Consider the following 15,686-nt stretch of genomic DNA (forward strand, 5'->3'; position numbering starts at 1 on the left):
ATAGCTGATTTGTGTTTCCAGTTTTGTGATGGCAGCATTTTGATTCTGCATGTTTGACTGCACTTCCTCTCTAAATGCTTTACTGTCTTGAATGTCTCTGCATAATCCTTCAATGAAGGTTTCAATCTTAGAGAGCTTGTCATCAATTGATGAGTGGTTCGGAGCAGATGTGCTGTTTTGGTTTTGATAAGGATGTGGAGAAGTGTTGTTGTGGGGGTGTTGAGATGTCCTCTGGGTGAATTGCTGGTGAGCTGCATTGTTGTTGGAGTTGTAACGTCTCTGGTCTTGGTTTTGATCTTGCTCACTTCCCCACCCAAAGTTCGGGTGATTTCTCCATCCAGGGTTGTAAGTCTTGGAGTATGGATCATAGTTTTTCCTTGGTGAATTCCCAATGTAGTTGGCTTGCTCCTGACTCCCCTCTGCTTCTTCGTTTACTCCTTCTTGTGTTGTTGATGAAGTGGAGATTGTTGCTACTTGGTTCCTCTCCATCTTCTTGGTGAGGTCAGCCAGCTGCTGGGTAATGAGCTTGTTTTGGGCCAACAGAGCATCTACATTGTTTAGCTCTATCACTCCTCTTGTGTTCCCTCTTTCGGAAGCATAGAAGTAGTCATTTTCTGCTACTGTTTCAATAACATCTATGGCTTCCTCAATGGTCTTCTTCTTGTTCAAGGATCCTCCAGATGAATGGTCTACTGCCTTCTTTGACTCATAAGAGAGCCCTTCATAGAAAATGTGCAGCTGGACCCATTCGTTGAACATGTCAGGTGGACATCTCCTTGTTAAGTCTTTGAACCTCTCCCATGCTTCATACAGAGTCTCACCATCTTGTTGCCTGAAGGTTTGAACCTCAGCTCTCAGCCTATTGATTCGTTGAGGAGGGTAGAATCTTGCTAAGAATTTGTTCACCACATCCTCCCAAGTTGTCAAGCTCTCCCTTGGAAAGGATTCCAGCCACTTGGCTGCCTTGTCTGAGTGAGAAGGGAAATAAGGGCAGTCTATAGGCGTCAGGATGAACACCATTAGATTTCACTGTGTCACATATTCTCAGGAAGGTGGTCAAATGTTGATTGGGGTCTTCTTGAACACCTCCTCCAAACGAACAGTTGTTCTGGACAAGGGTGATGAGCTGTGGTTTAAGTTCAAAGTTGTTGGCATAGATTGTTGGCTTTTGGATGCTACTTCCACAATTGCCTGGGTTTGGATTAATGTAAGAGCCCAAAACTATTCTATCCTCCGCAGCATGATTTGTTCCACCTCCTCTGCCATGGTTGTGAGTCTCTTCTTCATGATGATTTTCCATGTTTTCTTCCATGTTTGGTTCAAAGTATTCCACAAACTGTTCCTCCTCTTCTTCAGCACCAACTACTCGTTTTTCTTTTGCCTCCCTCCTTAGTCTAAGGAAGGTTCTCTCTGGTTCAGAATCAAAGGAAGTTGAAGCCCCGCTTCTTCTCCCTGTCATATAACCAACAAGTACAAGCAGAGAAAATAGGTGCAGACAGTATTTGTGTCAGAATTGCTGTTAGTTGTGGGTGATGCAATATATCAAACAGTTAGTGGGTTAGCAAACAGAATTGAAAATAACAAAGAAAAACAAAAGAGTAGAGGGAGAAGGGAAGAAGTTTAACTAAAACAAAAAGTAAACCACTCAAACAGAAAATGAAATTCACAAAATAAAATGCTCAATCTAGTGATCTTCCAATCTAATCATTGTTGATGCACAATCAATCCCCGGCAACGGCGCCATAAACTTGATGCACGAAAAACTTGTCTCTCAACAAATCTCCCTTCGGCAAGTGTACCGAAGTTATCGTCAAGTAAAAACTCACAATAGTGTGAGGTTGAATCCCACAGGGATTGATTGATCAAGCAACTTTAATTAGAAGAATGTTCTAGTTGAGCAAATCCAGGATTTGGGTTGAGAGTTGCAGAAAATAAAATGGCGGGAATGTAAATAACAGAAAAGTAAATGCTAGAATTAAAGGACTGGAAGTAAATGACTGAAAATAAATTGCAGAATTGTAAATGGGAATGGGGGATTTCATCTCTTCCTCAATCAATGCACTCATTGATCTCCTTGACAATCTTAAGTGATTGAATTACAATTTCTTGCAATTCAATCTCTCAAATCTTGATCAATAGCCAATTCCTTGGTCAATTGCTCATGAGAAGAGATGAAGTATGGTCACTGATTATATCACATGCATTTCCCAAACCAAGTATTGAGAGGGTTATAGTCACATACCCATCCAAACTCAATTTGGACCAGCACGAGAAAGCATTTCTAGCTTGATCTCTTCATTCCTCTTCCAAGGTTCAAAAGAGATCCAAGTTTGAATAGCTTCTCTTCCAAGATAACTACTCAATTGGATGAAGATCGAAAGCTTTCAAGTAAAATCAAGAGGAAAGATAGAAGAAGAATAATGAAGATTAGTATTGATCCATCAAATTACAACAGAGCTCCCTAACCCAATGAAATGGGTTTAGTTGTTCATTGATCCCAAGGCATCTTAGGCGAGTTTCACTAGCATTTTTCTGTTAGTTTTAGTGTTTTATGCACTTTCTTGAGCTTAAAGTAACCAAGAATGGTTAAATGAATAACAAAGCAATGAACCATCCAAACAGTATGATTTTCATGCAAATTTCATGAGTTTTTAGTTATATTACTTGAGTGCTATGAATGGAAGATTCTCATGAAAATTTGCAAGACTTTGATGCAGTTGTTTGGATGATTTCAGGAAAGAAGAGGCTAGGCAAGGAAGCAACAAAAATCAATAAAGGAAGCTTGAATATCACATGTGGAGTTTAAGTTCCAGTTTAAGCTTAAACTAGAACTTAAACGGCCAAAATCATGAAAGCTGAGGAAAGGGTGAAAGTGGCGTTTAACCTCCAGTTTAACCTTAAACTGGAAGTTAAACGCCAGAAATGGGAAATGCACCAGGGAGCCATTTCCACGTTTAAGCTCCAGTTTAACCTTAAACTGGAGCTTAAACGTGTTCGACCAAGTTTTCTCCTCCAGGGTTGCTTTCTCCATTTCCACGTTTAAGCTCCAGTTTAACCTTAAACTGGAGCTTAAACGTGTTCGACCTCCAGGGGTTGCTTTCTCCGCTTCCACGTTTAAGCTCCAGTTTAACCTTAAACTGGAGCTTAAACGTGTTCGACACCTCCAGGGCTACCTTTCTCCGCTTCCACGTTTAAGCTCCAGTTTAACCTTAAACTGGAGCTTAAACATGTTCGACCTCCAGGAGAGCTTTCTCTATTCCCACGTTTAAGCTCCAGTTTAACCTTAAACTGGAGCTTAAATGTGTTCGACCTCCAGGGCTGCTTTTCCTATCTCCACGTTTAAGCTTCAGTTTAACCTTAAACTGAAGCTTAAACGTGTTCGACTACGTTACCCTCCAGGGCTGCCTTCTTCCATTTCCACGTTTAAGCTTCAGTTTAACCTTAAACTGAAGCTTAAACGTGCTTCCACAAAAGGCATCACTGGAAGTGTCTGGCGTTTAAGCTGCAGTTTAAGCTTAAACTGCAACTTAAACGCCACTATTGGAAAAGGTTTCTGGGCCAAAAATATTGCAGTTTAAGTTAGCTTTTGAGCACAAACATTAACTTAAACTTACTCTGGTATGAAACCCAATTGAATATCATGGTTTATGGAATTGGGCCTGAAGAATTGATGAGTCTGGAGCTTTAATTTGTTGAGTCTTGTGTCATTACTTGTTTATCACTAAGTTTGCTCAATGAATGTTACAGAATTGGATCACAGCCTCATCAGGATTATGGATCATAAACCCAAAGCAAAAGGAAAGCAGGGAGAAGCCTCAAAGCCCAAGAAACACAACAGAAGCTCAATATAGAAAGTGTATAAATAGGATAGAATTTAAGTTAGGAGGGGGGACCTTTTCATTTTGCTAGTTTTCATACCTTTGTAATTGAATTCAGAGCTATGACTCACTAAACCCCTTTCATTGGGTTAGGGAGCTCTATTGTAATTCAATGAATCAATAATAGTTTTATCTTCTTCTTCAATCTTTTCTCTTGAATTTTGTTAGAAAGCTTCTCGATCTAATTCCATTGGGTAGTTGTCTTGGGAAAGAAACTACCCATAATTGGAATCCTTCGGAACCTTGGGAAAGGAATGGAGGATTCATGCTAGAGAAGCTTTCTCACAGTGAATTGGATTGGGGTTTGGATGGATATTGTGACATGTAATCCTACCAAATTGTGGTTCATGAAACTGTGTGGTATAATCAGTGATCGAGCATCATCTCTTCTTATGAACATTTAAACCAAGGGATTGGGAATTTGTTCATTTTTAGAGAGAATTGGTGAGCCAAGGGATTGGGATCCAATCATATAAGATTGCCAAGCAAAATTCAATGAATGCATTGGTTGAGGAAGGAATAAAAATGTTTTGATTCGGAGATCTCAATATCTCCTAACACCCAATGAATTCCCCATTTCTGATTTCCACTTTCTCTTTACATTCTGCAACTCAATTCATGCAATCACCCCCATTCCCTTTTAATTTCAGCAATTTAGCTTCTGCTCTTTAATTCATGCAATTTAAGATTCTGCCATTTCAATTTCTTGTCATTTACGTTTCCCGCCAATTTTACATTCCGCAATTCTCATCTAATTCTTGATTCCGCTCAACTAGACACACTTCTAATCCGAATTGCTCATTCAACCAATCCTTGTGGGATTCGACCTCACTCTATTGTGAGTTTTTACTTGACGATAACCGGTGCACTTGCCGGAAGGAATTTTGCCGATCGTGCAATTTCCTAAATCGTGGCATAACTAGTTTATGCGCACCAAGTTTATGGCGCCGTTGCCGGGGATTGGTTTTCGATTGACAATTCTCAAATTGGAAGTTAACTAGATTGAGCATTTTTCTTGCTTTGTTAATTCAGTTTAAGTTACTTGTTGAATTTTAATTTCTGCACTCTGTTACATGCTTTCTTTCTTTATGCCTATAAATTCAAGCAACTAACTCACTGACTCACTAACTATTTGAATTAATTCCTCAACTACTCTAACCATACTCTTCCATTAACCAAGAGTATTTCACTTGTTTGTTGCCTGTGCTGTGTTCTTGTATGACAGGTAGGAGAGAAGAGACATCAACCCCTCCATATACTGAACCAGAGAGGACCCTTCATAGACTTAGAAGGGAAGCAAGAGGGAAGAGAGTACTGAGAGAAGAGGAATCTGAAGGAGAATCTGAGGACAATTTTGAGGAAGCTCTAGATCTCAACATGGATAGAGAAGTTCACAACCATGAGAGAGCTGATGGAAACAATGCCATTCCCGAGAGGAGGGTTCTTAGTTCATACATAAACCCAACCTCTGGGAATTGTGGTAGCAGCATTCAGAAACCACCCATTCAGGCCAACAATTTTGAACTCAAACCACAGCTAATATCACTTGTGGAGAATCATTGTTCATTTGGTGGGAGTGCTAATGAAGATCCAAACCAACATCTCACAAAATTTCTGAGAATTTGCGACACTGTAAAGTCCAATGGAGTCCAGGAAGATACCTATAAACTGCTCTTGTTCCCATTTTCACTTAGGGACAAGGCAGCTAAGTGGCTGGAATCATTCCCAAGGGGGAGCCTAACAACCTGGGATGAGGTGGAAAGCAAGTTTCTGGCACGTTTCTACCCCCCACAAAAGGTCAATAGGCTTCGATCTGAGGTTCAGACGTTTAGACAACAAGATGGTGAAACTCTCTACGAGGCATGGGAGAGATTCAAGGATTTAACAAGGAAATGCCCACCAGACATGTTCCATGACTGGGTGCAATTGCATATTTTCTATGATGGACTTTCTTATGAATCAAGGAAGGCTGTAGACCATTCATCAGGAGGTTCATTGAACAGGAAAAAGACTGTGGAAGAAGCCATTGAAGTGATTGAGACAGTGGCTGAGAATGAGTACTACTATGCTTCAGAGAGACACAACACTAAGGGAGTCATGGAGCTGAACCATGTTGATACAATTTTAGCCCAAAACAAGCTGTTTGCCAAGCAACTAGCAGAGCTCACCAAGAAATTAGAAACAAAGCAAGTGGCTGCAATACACACACAAGATCAAGAGGAAGTAAGCACTGAAGGAGGTGATTGGGAAGAGGCCAACTATGTGGGAAACCAACAAAGGCAATCATATGATCCACATTCCAACACTTACAATCCAGGATGGAAAAACCACCCAAACTTTGGGTGGGGAAACCAGCAAAACCAACATAACAAGTCCACATACCAAAACTCCAACCAAAGATCATACCAAGCCACACAAAACACTTACTCCCAACCATCATATCATGGCCAAAATAATCAACCTACCCAACCTAATCCGAACCAACAATTTCAAGATCAATTAAACAGGATAGAAGGAATGTTGGCAAACATGGGCCAGGACATAAGTGAGTTGAAAAGCTTCAGGGATGATGTGAGACCTACCTTAAGAAACCATGGTGAAAAACTCAAGAGTATGGAGTCTCAAGTAGGAGAGCTATCTCAACAGGCCCCCAAATCAACTGCAGTGTTCCCTAGTGACACAGAAAAGAATCCTAAAGGGGAACAAAAGAGAGTGAGATGGGAAGAATGCAAGGCCATCACCATATTGAAGGAAGTCTCAGAAGAAGAAGGAATTAGACCCTCAGAACAGGAGCCAGAAATCTTGAAGGAAGGTGTGGAAGAAGCTAAGCAGGAAAGTGAAACTGAGCAAGCCAAGGAACTGCAAAAAGGCATGCTGGAAACATACCAACCAAAAGCACCATTTCCTCAGAGGTTAGGAGGAGGTGAAAAAGGGAAAACCTATTCAAGGCTTTTAGAGACATTTAAGTCTCTCTATATCAATATTCCCTTCCTTGAGATTCTCCAGCAGATGCCTACACATATCAAGTATTTAAAGGAATTGCTGAACAAGAAAAGAGTTTTGAAGGGAGGACAAACTGTAATAATGAACAAAGAATGCAGTGCCCTCATCAAGAAGGACATAGTCTCTAAGAAAACAGACCCAGGAAGTTTTCATATCCCCTGCATCATAGGGGAAACAAAAATTGACAGAGGATTCTGTGATCTAGGAGCTAGCATAAATGTGATGCCTCTGACTCTTATGAAGAGGCTACAACTGAATGAGGTGAAATCCACTGATGTAATCATACAACTGGCTGACAAAACTCAGAAGCAAGCTGAAGGGGTAGTTGAGAATGTGCTGGTGAAAGTGGGAAATTATTTCTTCCCCACAGACTTTGTCATTTTGGACATGGAGGAAAGCTACCTACACCCTATCATTCTGGGAAGGCCATTTCTAGCCACTGCTAGAGTGCTCGTAGATGTAGAACAAGGAGAGCTAATTTTGAGAATACATGACGAACAGCTCAAATTCAAGGTTTTCAAACTTGCATCTGAGCCTGAATCAGAACCTGAAAAGCTTAAGGATTATAATAGCCATCTGTGTTTGGAAGAAAACAATCCAGCAGCTGAAATTCTGAAACAGTCCTTGGAAGGCAAACAAGAATTGCAAGAGTTAAAGCCACAAGAATCAATAGAAACAGATCAGAAGGATCCTCATGGCATGAGGGTCAATGAAGAAATCCTCAAGAGAAAGGGAAGAATTGTAAAGAAATTGCCAAGAGGATGGAGAAACAAGAAAATTCCCACTGAAGGTTTCTCTCCGGGAGATAAAGTGATATCAAGTCATTATCTGCCAATTCCACCTGGCCTCAAAACCATTCCTTCCCAGCTCCCTCAAGTGTTCACAATCAGGAAAGTTCTTTCTATGGAACATTTAGAAGTCATGAAGGAATCAAATGGGGACGTTTTCATAATGAGAGGAGAAGGCATCAAGCACTACAATCCACCCTAACAAGGGACAACCGTCAAGCTAGTGACGTTAAAGAAGCGCTTCATGGGAGGCAACCCATGTTTTAGTATCCTTACTCTTTATTGTTTTGCTTTGCATCTAATAAAGCATGGTTTCTTATGCATGAACTTGAATCCTCAGGACAACTGTTGAAAGAGTGCACTAAACATTGCATGTAAAATACAATTGGTATCTAAGTTTGGTGTGCCTGAAGGCACCCCAAATTTTATTCAAATTGTATTCAATCTTTCATTCAAAGTGCACAACCAAACATTAAGTTTGGTGTTCCTTTTGAACACAGTTAATGAAAAGCAAGAAGTTCCTCTGGATTTAGAAATTCATGACAAGTATACCATTTGCATGTTTTAATACTTTGATTTCAATTACTTTAGGTAGTAAAATTGTTTAGGATCAAAGAGCCAAAGTGACTATGATTTGTTAGAATTATGCACATTCATTAAGGATAACCAGCATGGATTTCATGTCATCAGGAGACATTACCAAACACTAAGTTTGGTGTCCAGTAATAAGTGTGCATACATACAAAGGTCACGGCTATAAGCTCAGGAAGTCAATCATTGATTTACAATTCAAATAGAAGAAAAAAAAAAACATGTACAAGTACTATTCATTATTCACATGAACGAAAAAAAAAGAAAATGATAGCAATTTTGTTTGTTTGTGCAGGTACAAAAGGAAGGATAAGAATGGAGGAAAAAGACAAGGGGGGAGGTACGGTGCTTGGTCAAAAAGGAAGTTCACAAGTCTTTGAAACTAACACATGGGAAAAGGAAGTTCTGCATGAAAAGATAGCTACATGTACAACCTAATGCACTCAGAATACTTCCAAGAAAATGAAAAGCAATTCGTCCTTCTCCCTAATTCATATATTTACCATCAAGCCACCCTTCACAAATCACCCTAGCTGTCCATTTTTCACTTACAGGGACTATAAAGAACCACTTGGGGAACGAGTTCCACACCACCAATTCTCCTTCATGCACATTTTCTTTCATCATAGCATAACTATCTCTTGCCGAAAACAACCTCACCACACTTCCAACAACACTTCTTGCTTCACCTTGTCAACTTTAGCTTGTCACTTACCAAAACTAAAGAACCAATGGCAGCCTCATCTAGCCACAAAAGAAGAAAAGACAAGCAGCCAATGGAGGAGAATAGGGAATTCGATGCATGGAGATACAAATCAGTTTTCCATGAGATTCAAGCCGAATGGATGAGACCTAAAACGGTACTAGCTGAGGTTCCCTTTGACCTTGAAAAGGATGAGTTCCCAGGTGTTTGGGAGAAGATCAAAAAGAGGAAGTGGGAGCTCCTGACTAAGCCAATCACTAAAATCAACATCAACCTGGTAAAAGAGTTTTATGCAAATGCAGTGAGGGAGGATTCAACCGTGAAACCCACATACAAAAGCTATGTGAGAGGGGTGGAAGTTGACTTCAGCCCCAAGGCAATCATGAAAACTCTTGGCCTGAAAAACATACGTTTCAGCCAAGCAAGTTATGAAGAAAGGATGATAGGAGAACCTGACTATACAACTATTGCTGAAGACCTTTGTGCCATCAGAGCTGAATGGGTGAGAAAAACAAGAGGGGCTCCAAGAGTCTTGAGAAGGGGAGACCTAACACCTGAAGCTAAAGGGTGGTATGCAATAGTTAGGAGATCCATCCTACCCACTGCAAACTCTTCAGAAATAGTCCCTAAAAGAGCCATCTTGCTACATTGCATTATGGTGGGAGGGGAGATCAAAGTTCATAAACTCATTGCTGAACAGATACAAGAGCTTAGTGAGAAAAGTGACCCTGAATCCTGGCTCCACTTCCCTAGCACCATCATTAGACTATGCATCGATGCCCAAGTACCACTTGAAGATGAAAGACCTAATTGGCTATATCCTGGATTGGCCATAACTGCGTACAGAATGACTCTTGGCCCAATTGCTCCAAGACATACAAAAAGAAGAAATGAAGAAGGGCAACAAGCAGAAGCAGAGCAAGAAGCAGAACAAGAAGGACAAGAAGGAGAAGATGGAGAAGAAGAGCAAGAAGAGCAAGGAATTCCAGAAAGAAGACAACGAAGTCCCAGAGACCCCATGGATATGAGCAGAATGCAGGAAATCATAGAAGGAATGTCTCAACAATACATGAGGTCTCAGGAGAGACAAGAGGACTTTCACCTAAAAATGATGGATATGCAAAGGAACTTTGAATCAAGATTCTTAGATCTGCAAAGGGAACAGAATTTACACTTACAGGAATCCTTCAGCCACATATGCCAACACCAAGATGCCAATGTCTTGGCAATCAAGGAAGCCACCACTTTACAGAATGCAAGATACTCAGTTCAAGCTGATTACAACATCAGTTCTCAAATCAAGCTTAACTACATAGGGGAACATCTACACAAGATGGACCCAGCATTCCCAGCTTTTGATGAGTATTTCAAGGGGAGGAAAGAAGGAGAAATAAACAAGGCAATGATCCTTGAAAAAGGAGTGGAAGAAACAATGAAAAAGGCTGGATTCTGGAAAAAGCTCATATGAAAAGACAAAGGAAATACAAGTGGTCAAAAAGAGGTAGGAAGCAAGAAGAAGCAGGATCCCAAGAATCAATAAATGAGAGGTGGTCTCGTTCCTTATCAATCAAATGATAATTGGTGAATTGTCTTTATGAGCTTTCTTCCATTATAAGTCATTTGAGTTTTATGTGAAGTTTCTAGTATGTTTGTCTGTTTAGTGCTTTGAATAAAGTGAATGCCTAGATGTTTGGATATAACTTCACCTTCTTAAACAAATGCTTGCCATGCTTGTTCTGTTTCCAAAAATAAAAGAAAAGTTTGAACAAAAGTAACTTGGCTCAATTAGTGACAAATCAAGTAGAATTAAGTGGTGGTATGCATGCTTGATTGTTTAGTCAGATCACTGGAAATAGAGTGTAGAATTATCATTTTTTGTGTAAAAATTGAAAACTGTCTATGGATCTTGATGAATAAATGTCTTTGGCCATGAAAAAGAAAGAAAAAGAAGAAGAAAAAGCCACTGAAAAAGGGCAACCAAAAAGCAAAAAAATTGAGAAAATAAGCTAGGCACCAATGGTTTGAACTTCTGAGACAAATGCCTGTGGTGTTTATGTATTAAGGATATGCTTGGATGAATAGGTTCTGAGGAGTGTTTCAACACTTGGTAACTTGGGTTAACTAACCCGGGATTATCAACCAAAAGTCCATTATCAAGAGCAACCTAAATACAAAACATTTAGTCACACAAAGAGGTGCTGGGCACTAATGTCTCAAGAAGAAATGTGAACTAAAATGCCTGCAGTGGATATGTGTAGTGCACTGATAAGAAAAAGAAAATGCCAAAGGCGTGTGCAACACATGACACTAAGCAAACAAGGAGCAAAGGAGCTCAAAGAAAAAGAAAAGAAAAACAAAGAAGAGAAAAGTGCCAAGGACATAAGAATAACAAGAGGCCAGAGCAGTGTTTGATGAATGCAATGAAAAAGTGATAATCTTACCTGATAAGAATGAAAAAGTGATACTGCAACTTTCTGCATAAAACCCTTCTGATGAACTTCAAGTGCTTACTAATATAGCCAATGTAATTGCTTTCTGTTTCAAACTTCCTTCTCAAATAACTCAGGACTTGCTTAGGGACAAGCAAGTATTAAGTTTGGTGTTGTGATGCCAAGGCATCTTAGGCGAGTTTCACTAGCATTTTTCTGTTAGTTTTAGTGTTTTATGCACTTTCTTGAGCTTAAAGTAACCAAGAATGGTTAAATGAATAACAAAGCAATGAACCATCCAAACAGTATGATTTTTATGCAAATTTCATGAGTTTTTAGTTATATTACTTGAATGCTATGAATGGAAGATTCTCATGAAAATTTGCAAGACTTTGATGCAGTTGTTTGGATGATTTCAGGAAAGAAGAGGCTAGGCAAGGAAGCAACAAAAATCAATAAAGGAAGCTTGAATATCACATGTGGAGTTTAAGTTCCAGTTTAAGCTTAAACTGGAAATTAAACGGCCAAAATCATGAAAGCTGAGGAAAGGGTGAAAGTGGCGTTTAACCTCCAGTTTAACCTTAAATTGGAAGTTAAACGCCAGAAATGGGAAATGCACCAGGGAGCCATTTCCACGTTTAAGCTCCAGTTTAACCTTAAACTGGAGCTTAAACGTGTTCGACCAAGTTTTCTCCTCCAGGGTTGCTTTCTCCATTTCCACGTTTAAGCTCCAGTTTAACCTTAAACTGGAGCTTAAACGTGTTCGACCTCCAGGGGTTGCTTTCTCCGCTTCCACGTTTAAGCTCCAGTTTAACCTTAAACTGGAGCTTAAACGTGTTCGACACCTCCAGGGCTACCTTTCTCCGCTTCCACGTTTAAGCTCCAGTTTAACCTTAAACTGGAGCTTAAACGTGTTCGACCTCCAGGATAGCTTTCTCTATTCCCACGTTTAAGCTCCAGTTTAACCTTAAACTGGAGCTTAAACGTGTTCGACCTCCAGGGCTGCTTTTCCTATCTCCACGTTTAAGCTTCAGTTTAACCTTAAACTGAAGCTTAAACGTGTTCGACTACGTTACCCTCCAGGGCTGCCTTCTTCCATTTCCACGTTTAAGCTTCAGTTTAACCTTAAACTGAAGCTTAAACGTGCTTCCACAAAAGGCATCACTGGAAGTGTCTGGCGTTTAAGCTGCAGTTTAAGCTTAAACTGCAACTTAAACGCCACTATTGGAAAAGGTTTCTGGGCCAAAAATATTGCAGTTTAAGTTAGCTTTTGAGCACAAACATTAACTTAAACTTACTCTGGTATGAAACCCAATTGAATATCATGGTTTATGGAATTGGGCCTGAAGAATTGATGAGTCTGGAGCTTTAATTTGTTGAGTCTTGTGTCATTACTTGTTTATCACTAAGTTTGCTCAATGAATGTTACAGAATTGGATCACAGCCTCATCAGGATTATGGATCATAAACCCAAAGCAAAAGGAAAGCAGGGAGAAGCCTCAAAGCCCAAGAAACACAACAGAGGCTCAATATAGAAAGTGTATAAATAGGATAGAATTTAAGTTAGGAGGGGGGACCTTTTCATTTTGCTACTTTTCATACCTTTGTAATTGAATTCAGAGCTATGACTCACTAAACCCCTTTCATTGGGTTAGGGAGCTCTATTGTAATTCAATGAATCAATAATAGTTTTATCTTCTTCTTCAATCTTTTCTCTTGAATTTTGTTAGAAAGCTTCTCGATCTAATTCCATTGGATAGTTGTCTTGGGAAAGAAACTACCCATAATTGGAATCCTTCGGAACCTTGGGAAAGGAATGGAGGATTCATGCTAGAGAAGCTTTCTCACAGTGAATTGGATTGGGGTTTGGATGGATATTGTGACATGTAATCCTACCAAATTGTGGTTCATGAAACTGTGTGGTATAATCAGTGATCGAGCATCATCTCTTCTTATGAACATTTAAACCAAGGGATTGGGAATTTGTTCGTTTTTAGAGAGAATTGGTGAGCCAAGGGATTGGGATCCAATCATATAAGATTGCCAAGCAAAATTCAATGAATGCATTGGTTGAGGAAGGAATAAAAATGTTTTGATTCGGAGATCTCAATATCTCCTAACACCCAATGAATTCCCCATTTCTGATTTCCACTTTCTCTTTACATTCTGCAACTCAATTCATGCAATCACCCCCATTCCCTTTTAATTTCAGCAATTTAGCTTCTGCTCTTTAATTCATGCAATTTAAGATTCCGCCATTTCAATTTCTTGTCATTTACGTTTCCCGCCAATTTTACATTCCGCAATTCTCATCTAATTCTTGATTCCGCTCAACTAGACACACTTCTAATCCGAATTGCTCATTCAACCAATCCTTGTGGGATTCGACCTCACTCTATTGTGAGTTTTTACTTGACGATAACCGGTGCACTTGCCGGAAGGAATTTTGCCGATCGTGCAATTTCCTAAATCGTGGCATAACTAGTTTATGCGCACCATTCATAGCTCTTGAAAATGAAAACAAAGATGGAGAATACATCATAAAACTAGAAATTGCAAAGAAATTAAAATACAGAGAGTAGTTCTCCTTTTTCCCAGCCTCCCGAACTTCTTTACAATTCAAAGCTACTCCTATATATACTACTCTTCTCAGCTTCTAGTTTACTCTTCAAGTCTTGGGCCTTTGGATCTTGAGTTTGAAGCAGTTCCTTTCTTTATTTGGGCTTGGCTTTACTTGCAGAGAGAAAGTGCGAAGTGGGCAGAGACTTAAGCTCAGGGCGTAAGGAGTGTTAATCATTTAGTGAAACTCTAAGTTCGGGAATGTTAGTGACGCTTAACATTGTCACTAACGTTCCAATGCACCCCTTTGCCTCACGCTAAAACCCACGTTAACTAGGTTAACGTGGCTTTTAACGTTGCCTTGTCAACCTTCGAGAACGTTAGTGACACTCAACATTGTCACTAACGTTCCAGTGTGCCCCTTCTTGCTTCACGTTAAAGCTCACGTTAACTAGGTTAACGTGGCTTCTTACGTGGCCTTTTCCATCCTTCGAGAACATTAGTGACATTCAACATTGTCACTAACGTTCCAATGTGCCCCTAGGTCTCACGTTGGAGTCCACGTTAACTAGGTTAACGTGGCTTCTAACGTGGCCATCTTTTAGCCATCCCAACGTTAGTGACAATGTTGAGTGTCATTAATGTTGGCTCATCCTTCATTTCTCATCGTTAGCTTCCACGTTAACCAAGTTAACGTGGAAGTTAACGTGACTCTTGGGGGTTGTGTGGTTGCTTCAACGTTAGTGACAATGTTGAGTGTCACTAATGTTGTCGACAACTCTTCATCCTCTACGTTAGTTCCCACGTTAACCAAGTTAACGTGGTACTTTGCACCATAGGCCAACGTTAGTGACAATGTTGAGTGTCACTAACGTTGGCTTCTCTCCCCCTCCCCTTTAACGTTAGAGGCCACGTTAACTAGGTTAACGTGGCTTCTAACGTGGCCACTTATGAGTAATTGCCAACGTTAGTGACAATGTTGAGTGTCACTAATGTTGGCTCAACTTCTTTTCTCCACGTTAGAGTTCACGTTAACTTGGTTAACGTGACTCTATAACGTGGGCATTGATGGCTTTTTGAGAGTGTTATTGGCAATCACTTTTCTCATTAATCTTGCAAGTTACCTCCCCTTTTCTTGCTTCCTTTCGGTCCTGAAATCAAGCAACAAAGTGCATCAAAGCTCTAGTCCAAGTGATGAGTAATGCAACATAATATTTGTCACTAAACCTATGCAAAATCCTCATGAAATTATGTAAAATGCACAATGTATGCTTAAGTCAAGGCATAAGTGAATATTTACCCAAAACTAGCTTATTTCCTAAAGAAATGCATGAAACTAACCTAAAAACAGTAAAGAAAAGGTCAGTGAAACTGGCCAAAATGCCCTAGCATCACACTGACCTTCTCTTTACTGTTTTTAGGGTAGTTTCATGCATTTCCTTAGGAAATAAGCTAGTTTTGGGTAGATATTCATTTACATCTTGATTCAAGCATATATTGTGCACTTTACATGATTTCATGAGGATTTTGCATGAATTTAATGACAAATTGGATGTTGCATTTCCCATGACTTGGACTAGAACTTTGATGCACTTTATTGCTTGATTTCAGGACAAAGGAAGCAAAGAAGAACCACATTAATAGCTACGTCAGTTACACTAACGTTAACACTAACGTGGAATGGGTGTAACTTGCAAAGTTAATGAGAAAAGTCATTGCCAATAACGCTCTCGAA

The 15,686-nt window shown here is 39.8% G+C and overlaps 2 non-coding genes across 2 annotated transcripts; one reads left to right on the forward strand and one right to left on the reverse strand.

Moving 5' to 3' along the window:
* Positions 1–757: 757 nt before the first annotated feature.
* On the forward strand, positions 758–861 carry LOC112752993 (small nucleolar RNA R71). Its single transcript, XR_003177397.1, has one exon. It is a non-coding gene; the product is annotated as a small nucleolar RNA R71 (small nucleolar RNA).
* Positions 862–5,681: 4,820 nt separating this feature from the next.
* Positions 5,682–5,785, reverse strand: LOC112753635 (small nucleolar RNA R71). Its single transcript, XR_003178010.1, has one exon. It is a non-coding gene; the product is annotated as a small nucleolar RNA R71 (small nucleolar RNA).
* Between the last annotated feature and the right edge of the window lie 9,901 nt (positions 5,786–15,686).

The sequence above is a fragment of the Arachis hypogaea genome, chromosome 15 (genome assembly GCF_003086295.3).
Source record: "Arachis hypogaea cultivar Tifrunner chromosome 15, arahy.Tifrunner.gnm2.J5K5, whole genome shotgun sequence".
In the NCBI taxonomy this organism is placed as follows: Eukaryota; Viridiplantae; Streptophyta; class Magnoliopsida; order Fabales; family Fabaceae; genus Arachis; species Arachis hypogaea.